A 9190-nucleotide genomic window follows, 5' to 3' on the forward strand; every position below is an offset into this window, starting at 1 on the left:
GGACTGGCGATGTGGAACCGCTGTACCAGCAGGCGCACAAGCACGTCCACCAGTTCCAGTCTCACATGGGACGCTGGGGGACGGCAGGCGGGCAGTTTGTGCACTTGGTGGAAGGCGAAGTCCGAGCAGGCATGCTGGATGTTCAGCCACTAGGAACGCCTGGAGATTTTGTCTGTCAGGGAGCTGCCCAGCAGGGGACAGAGGGCCAAACTTCGTGTTGCCCCGGTGAGGCCAGGACGGCCTTGGTGAGGCCAACACGGCCCCGGTGAGATCAGGACGGCCCCAGTGAGGTTGGGATGGCCCTAGTGAGGCCGAAACGGCCCCGGTGAGGCCAGGACGCCCCTGGAGAGGTCGGGATGGCCCCAGTGAGGTCGGGACAGCCCCGATGAGGTCGGGACATCCCAGGTGAGGTTGAAACAGCCCCAGTGAGGTCGGGACAGCTCCAGTGAGGTTGGGATGGCCCTGGTGAGGTTGAAACGGATAATGGGGACCAGTATAGACTGATGAACAGGGATAGATGCAGAGGCAGAGCAGCATTGAACAGACTGTCAAACTACAGTGGGAAGCCTGGGGAGGGCTTGGGGGGGCGTTAAGAGACTTATATGCATGCATATAAGAATAACCAATGGACACAAGACAATAGGGGGTAGGGGAGGCCGGGAGAATGTCAAGGGGGGGAAAAAGAAGACATATATAATACTCTTTGTCATACTTCAAGAAATAAAAATTATTTTTAAAAAAAAGAAAAGAAAACACAGGCCTCCGCTGTGGGTGCAGCCATCTTGTGTTACAGAACCCCTCCCCCAGCCCCCCTGCCTCCGCTGTGGGCGCTGTCATCTTTTGTGATGGTGTGATGGTCAATTTACATATCCCCTCTTTATTAGATAGGATAATTCTTGTCAAAATCCCAGCAAGATTTCTTGTGAACATAGACAAGCTTATTTTAAAATTTATATGGAAAGACATAATACATAGAATAGCTAAAACACACTTGAAAAAGAAGAATAATTTGAAATGAATCCCTCTACTTGATATTAAGGTTTACAATATAGCTACCGTAATCATGATCGTGTCATATTGTTGGATGGACAGATATGTACATAAATAGAACAGAATAGAGAACCCAAGAATAGGCCCACACAAACATGCCAAACTGATTTCTGATGAAGGCCCAAAAGCAATTCAGTGCAGGAGGAATAGTCTTTTCAACAAATGGTGCTAGAGCAATTGTACATCCATAGACAAAAGAAAACAAGTAAACAAAAAATCCCAAACAAAACCTCACATCATTTACACAATGAATGTAAAAGTACAAAGTCATTAGAAATAAAAATCAAACAAAACCTTTGGGATTTAAGTCTAGGCCGAGGTCTTAGCCTTGACACCAGTAGCACAATCCATGAAAGGGAAATTTGATAAATTAGACTTCACAAAAATTACAACTTTTTCTTTGTGAAAGACCCTGTAAAGCCAATGGAAAGAAAAGGTATACTAGCACACTGAGAGAAAATATTTGCAAGCCATAAATTGGGCATAGAATTAGTCTATAGAATATATAGAGAACTCATAAAACTGAATAATAAAGAAGTCCAATTAGAAAATCGGCAAAAGACACAAATAAACATTTCACTGAAGAAGATATACAGATGGTAAATAACCATATATAAAACTTTTCAACATTATTAGCCACTAGAGGAATGCAAATTAAAAGCACAATGTGACATTTCTACACGCCTACCAAAATAGCTAAAATAAAAAATAGTCATAACACAAAAAGCTGATGAGGCTGCAGATTGCCCATACATTGCTGGGGACAATGCAAAATGGTAGCCACGCTGGAAAACAGTTTGGCAGTCTGTTATAAAAGCAAACATGCAACTCAACATACAATCAGCAATTGCACTTTGGGGTATTTATCCCAGATAATTAAGAAAAAAACTTTGTTCACACAAAACACACATAAATTTATATGTACCTTTGGCACACAAATATTTATAACACCTTAATTCAGCAATTTTCAACTGTTGTGCTGCCAGAAAATTTAAAACATGCAATAGCTGACTATTTAGTCAGGGGAACCAACCTCTTTCCCCTTAGATTGTCAAATAAAAACTGACAACAGCAACACAACAATAGCCATCCAGTGTGAATGAACCAAAATTTATACTTTTTTTTCAGATCGGCCAAAAATATATTTTTCGGTGTGCCAAAGAATTTTAGTAATTAGTTTATGTGTGCTATGAGATGAAAAGTGTTGCACATTACTGCCTTAATTCATAGTAGCTAAATAATGAAAACTACTCAGCCATTGTGACCCAGATATTGCACTAATAATTTTACATACGTTAACTCATTTAGAATTTGCTATAAGTCTATGAAGTAGAGAGTATTACTAACTCGATTTTACAAATAACGAGACTGGGCATAGAGAGGTTAAGTGGTAGAGGCTAGGAAGTCGGGCTAGCTCCAGGACCTGTGCGTTTTACCCCATGCTACCACTGTAGTAGAGTCAGGTGGTGATGTTCACAACCCTCACAATGATAATTTTGGGAGTCTGTTTTCTTTCCATTCTTTCTAGGCTTCTCTCCCCTCATCCTCCTTTTAAGCTCTGTAGAAAACTAATGGCAGTTGTGTTCTCCATCCTTCACAAGGAGATAGTATCTTATTACAATTTTGATTTCTGGATTAAGGTTGCTTCAGAAATCCCTTCCCTTATCCTCGGCAAACATCTTCTCCCATTCCTACCACTTCTGTCCCAAAATGACTGCTTTCTCCGAAGCACCCTATTGCTACAAACAGCCCCTTGTTCCCAAAGTATCATCTCTTACCTCACGAGGAAAGGAGGCCACCAGCTCCTGGCCCACACGTATCCTGAAGCACTTTCTCCAACCAAGGTTAATGTCTTCATCTGAGCCCTCATGTGCTTTTCAACCTGTGGTACTAGGATCACCTGTATGGGAATCACCTGGGATGCTTGTTAAACATACCCAACCCAATTTACATGTCAAATTTATTTGATAAAAAATACTGAGCTACCAGCCCGGCTGGTGTAGCTCAGTGGTTGAGCTTCAACCAATGAACCAGGAGGTTACAGTTGGATTCCGGGTCAGGGCACATCAATCCCCAGTAGGGTGCATGCAGGGGGTAGCCAATCAATGATTCTCTCTCATCATTGATGTTTCTATCTCTCCCTCTCCTTTCCTCTCTGAAATCAATAAAAAATATATTTAAAAAAAATACCCAGGTCACATCCACAGAATCAGAATCTATAGGTGAAACGTAAGGGTCTGCATTTTAACAAGCCCACTCACGTGATTCTGATGCAAAAGAAAGCTTGAAACTACTCCTTGAGGACCTTGCTTGATCAATAATCCATCTCTATCCTATATCTTTGACCTCTTTCTTTCCATTATATTCTTTGTCTTAGCTTACAAATATACCCAAGTCCCTTTTTTCCTAATAATATAAGAGTTCCTACATTATAGGGTTGTGGTCATGAATAATGTGTATGCTCCTATATTGGAATTTGCCTAATTATTTGTTACCATGATTAAACTGGTGTTATGAATTTTGGGGAGGAATATTCCAGAGATGAAATACTGTTTTCATCACATCATATCCCGGGTACATACTATGAACATTCTTTTTGCTGTTTCATCTAAAATCTTATCACCTAGCTAAAGCTCACGTAGGTTTTCTCCTATGTTATCTTCTAGGAGTTTTATATTTTACATTTAGATCTATGATCCATTTTGAGTTAATTTTTGTGAAGGGTTTAAGGTCTGCGTGTACATTCTTTTTTTTTTTTTGCATAGGGATACCCAATTGTTTCAGCACAATTTATTGGGGGAATAAAACTAAATATCATTTCTCCATTGAATTGTATTTGCTCCTTTGTCACAGATCAGTTGACTATAATTGTGTGGTCTATTCCTGGGCTCTCTATTCTGTTCCATTGGTCTATGTGTGTATTCTTATTCTTTTGCTAGCACTATGCTGTGTTGGTCACTGTAGCTATATACAAGTTGTCCCCCAAAATGTATACACACTCATTTCTGTAGATCTTTTAAATTTTGAAAATGAACTGTATGTTAATAAACACTGACTTTGTAATCTCAAAGTGTGTATAATTTTGGGGGGACACCCTATAGTAAGTCTTGAAGTTGAATAATGTCAGTCCTTCAATTTTGTTTTTCTTCAGTATTGTGTTGGCTATTTTTCTTAACTTTTCATATAAACTTTAGAATCGAGTTGATGTCCACAAAATAGGCGCTCAGATTTTGATCAGAATTGTGTTGAATCTGTAAATCCAGTTGAGAAGAATTGACATCTTAACAACAATATCTCTCAATTTATTTGGATTTTTTTTTTTTTTACTTCTTGTGTTAGAACTTTGTATTTCTCTGGATATAGTTCTTGTATGTATCTTGATAGATTTATTATTTAGATTTTTTAATGCTAATGTAAATGGTATTGTGTTATTAATTTTAAATTCCAGTATTCATTGTTGGTATAAAGGAAATAAATTTATTTTATACATTTACTTGTATTCTGTGACCTTGCTATAGTCCAGCCGTGGGCAAACTACGGCCCGCGGGCCAGATCCGGCCCGTTTGAAATGAATAAAACTAAAAAAAAAAAAAAGACCGTACCCTTTTATGTAATGATGTTTACTTTGAATTTATATTAGTTCACACAAACACTCCATCCATGCTTTTGTTCCGGCCCTCCGGTCCAGTTTAAGAACCCATTGTGGCCCTTGAGTCAAAAAGTTTGCCCACCCCTGCTATAGTCACTAGTTTCAGAGTGATTTTCTATTTCGTCAATTCTTTGGGGTTTTCTACATAGACTATCATGTAACCTACAAAGTCAGTTTTATTTCTTCCTTTGCAATCTGTATACCTTTTATTTTTTAATTATTAAAAAATATTTAGTCCTATTGCCCTCATAATATTCACTCTGTTCCCTATGTCCCAGGTGCTATTTCAAGCCTTTTTTTTTTTTTTTTAGAGATAGAGAGTGGAAGGGAGAGGGAGAAACAGAGAGAGATAAACATCAATGTGAGAGAGACACATTGATTAGTTGCCTCCTGCACCTGCCCTGACCAGGGCCAAAATTGAGCCTGCAGCCGAGGTACATGCCCTTAACTGTAACTGAACCCAGGACCCTTCAGTCCGTAGCTGAGGCTCTAGCCACTGAACCAAACCGGCTACGACTATTTCCAGCCTTTTATATCTATATACTCATTAAATATTCAATAATTTACTCACAAGAATTCTATATAGTATATACTATTATTATCTCAATTTTATAGATTACATTGGTCTGTAGTTTTCCTTTCTTTTAATGTCTTTATCTGGTTTTGGTTTTAGGGTAATGTTGTCCCCATAAAATGAGTTAGAAGATGTTTTCTATACTTTTATATTCTGGAAGAAATTTTAGTAATTCATATTATTTCTTCCTTAAATATTTAGTTAAATTTACCAATAAAAATATTTAGATATTGTGGTTTCCTTTTTGGGAGATTATTAATTGTTGATTCAATTTTCTTCATTTTCATTATTCAGATTATTATTCCTGTATGAATTTTTTATACTTTTTGCCTTTCAAGCAATTTATCTATGAAATGTCAAACTTGTGGACATAGAATTGTTCAGTATAGTTCTTTATTAACCTGTCAATGTCCATCATATCAGTAGTGATGACCCTAGTTCATTTCTGATATTGATAATTTGTGTCTTCTCTCTCTCTCTCTCTCTTTTTTTTCTTGGTTACTCAGGCTACAGCTTTATCCATTTATTGATCTTTTCGAGGAGCCATTTGTTTTGTTTGTTTCATTGATTTCCATTTTCTCTCCTCTCTTAGCATACCAATTTACAACATACATTTATAACAAATTTAAGTCCAGTTTTAAATACCAGTTCACATGAACACTATACCAGTTCACAGGCAATGCAGGTACCTTATAACATAGTATTCCCAATTCATTCCTCCTTTCCTTTTTAACATTAATGCCACTCATTTCATTCACCTATATGTTATAATCACCTAATTCATTATTACTCTTATTGCTTTTAACAGTTATCTATTATTTCGATAAGTAAGAAAAAGAAAATATTTCATTTTACCTTCATTTATTCCATCTCTAATGGAACACTATTTTGTGGCTGCACGACCAAGGGTGATCCTGAGGGGTGGGGGGGGCGGGGGTGAAAGGATTAAGGAAAAGACAGACAAGAGAATAATAGCTGGGTCTCGGTGGGACGCTGCCTCCCTGATGAGGAGACAACGACAGCGCCCACAAGCCGTGTCTTTATTTTATAGCAGATGTCACGAGGCAAAGCAGGGGCGTGATCACGTTGTTTACAGCATTCTCGTGAGCTCCAACCCTACTCAACTACATGCACCTGAACTCTAGCACAAGGCACGTGGGGTTACGTGTTTGGACCATAGGTTCAAGCTTACAACCACAGACATTGGCTATAATTGTGCTGGGAGGGCCCTGCCCTCCAGCTGGGACTTGCACGTGGCAATGAGAGGACCCTGTCCTTTCATTAGTCCGAGGTTTGAACCTGGCCAAAACACCGTAACTGCGCCCCACACTCTTTCATTCTTTATTTAAATCTAAGTGCTGAGGAAAAGCATTATAGAGAACATGCTGCCTAAAGAGAAACTTAAAGGGAGAAGAAGACAGTGGGGAAAGGATATCTCTGACAGAAGAATGATGCCAAAGGGCACAGAGCCAAAGTGCATCCATTGATACAAAAGTAGTTGAATTTGAATCTATCCTAGAAATCGTCTGTTTAATTACCTCATTTCCTAGGTGAGTAATTTGTCCAAGATTACACAGCTAGAAAGTTGCAGAATTGTTATACAGAGCCAGGAAGAGTGACTTCAGCACCTATTCTAAACACAGAAGGTGGTTAAGACCTGCTCAAGATGTCACAGCCAATCAGACACAGGACAAGGCTTTCAGTTCCTTTCCTTCATACCCATCACCTTTCATTCTCCTGCAAGTGCACAATCCTGAAATGTGGGAGACCGCCTATTGTCTTCACTAGCAGAGAGGTGTGGACAAGGAACCCAGAAGGCTGGTGATCCTTGAAGCCCTTGCAAAGGTCAGGGCTGTGCACCCATTGTTAGTCCAGACAATGGTAGCTGAAGCAACTTCCCCATTTATTATTATGTAAATCCTTGCTGATGGGCTAGTCTGCCTGTTACTGGAAATTGCCTGCCTAAGGGCTATGGGTGTATCCCAAACCAATAAAAGGTTGGCATGGCCTGAGCACCAGTGGAAGTCCTTCTCCTTGAGTTGGACTTGCCCGCCTGGTCCCCCAATATTCCCAAATTATCTCTTGTCTCTTCTCTTTCATTTGTGTGCGGCTCCTCTTCCAGATCCTGAACCCTGAACCACGTGGGACGTGGAGGGAAACATTTACCACACTGAAACATAGTTAATGATCAGAAATCCTATGGGGATATTAGAGACGGAGTTAACATAGTCTTTTGGGGTCCAGGAAAAAAAATTCTGTAGGAATCATACATAATATATTCACAGGAGGCAGAGAGGATTTCTAGAGTAGCACTAACTACAACTTTGAATAAGCTGCCAGCATAGTCTTTTTAATGAAATGAGCTAGAATCTTTTTTTGGAAACTTTCCTAAGTGATCAAGTCTGTGTGAGTGAATACTTACACCCTAGACCAGTGATGGCGAACCTATGATATGCGTGTCAGAGGTGACATGTGAACTCATTTTTTTGGTTGATTTTTCTTTGTTAAATGGCATTTAACTATATAAAATAAATATCAATATAAGTCTTTGTTTTACTATGGTTGCAAATATCAAAAAATTTCTATATGTGACACGGCACCAGAGTTAAGTTAGGGTTTTTCAAAATGCTGACACGCCGAGCTCAAAAGGTTCCCCATCACTGCCCTAGACCCAAAGGAATGCATCAGCCTACTGAAGCCTCCTTGACAAAGTGTGCCATGGGTGGAGAGTGTCAAATGTAATAGAACTGGCAGGGGAAGATCTTTCTTTCATTCCAGGATACTCACCTTGGAGTGTTATATAATAACTAGAGGCCTGGTGCACAGATTCGTGCACCAGTGGGGTCCCTTGGTGTGGATCCGGGGATCCGGGGACGAGCCTCCCTGCTCATCCCAGGCCCACTCATCCCAGTCAGCTGAGCAGCGCTCCTGCTGTGGGAGCACACTGACCACCAAGGGGCAGCTCCTGCATTGAGCGTCTGTCCCCCTGGTGGTCGGTGCATGTCATAGCAACTGGTCGAGTGGTTGAGTAGTTGCTTAGGTTTTTATGTATAGATTACAAGTAAGAGGTTACATATTCACATAATAATAAGAATGTGTGTTAAAACATAGTGCTTAAAAATAACTAAGAAAATAGGATGAGATATATGGCACCTCACCATTTACATAAATTTAAGATATATGCCCACAAAACAATATTATATATTTTTTTTAGGAATATACACATACAAAATACATTAACTATTAAACACATTAGAAGAGTTGCCTATGGAAGGCAAGGAAAAAGAGTGAGTTATGCAGGGTATATACATATATATGATATCTTATTTATATTTTTACATTTATATATACATATATACAATATATATTATATTTCTATTATTTCATATCCATGTTTATTATACAAGCATGATTTATATAAGGATATGATTGATATATCCTATACTTATGTAAATCGTGTGTATGTGTGTGTTATGACCCTGAACAATAATAAGATGCTTGAGAGTAGCATTTGTAAATGATGCATTTTAGAAGTCCTCACACTTCCTGGTATATAGCAGGCAAGCAATAAATATTTCTGAATGAATGGCTTGATCTTCAACTTACCTGATGTTCTGAACATGACCTGCCAGATAGAGCAATGACCTTTCTTTCCAATGTCTCCCATTTCCCTGCTCCCAGTTCTCTCTTTGCCACTATGGTCTAGTAAAGTGACAGAAAAGAGCTGATAGAAAGAGAGAAATCATTATTTAAAAATGAAGAAAAAATTCCCATTAAAGCCACATTTCACACCCCTTTTAAGTAAAAAAGTGCAGTTTTCCATCATATTCCCTTTTGATTGTTTCCATATGCACAGTATTTCCACTGTAAAATACTCATTAGCTTTTTCTTTGTATAAGTCAATAAAGAGAAATCAG

Source organism: Myotis brandtii, unplaced genomic scaffold, assembly GCF_000412655.1.
Source record: "Myotis brandtii unplaced genomic scaffold, ASM41265v1 scaffold26, whole genome shotgun sequence".
Taxonomy (NCBI): Eukaryota; Metazoa; Chordata; class Mammalia; order Chiroptera; family Vespertilionidae; genus Myotis; species Myotis brandtii.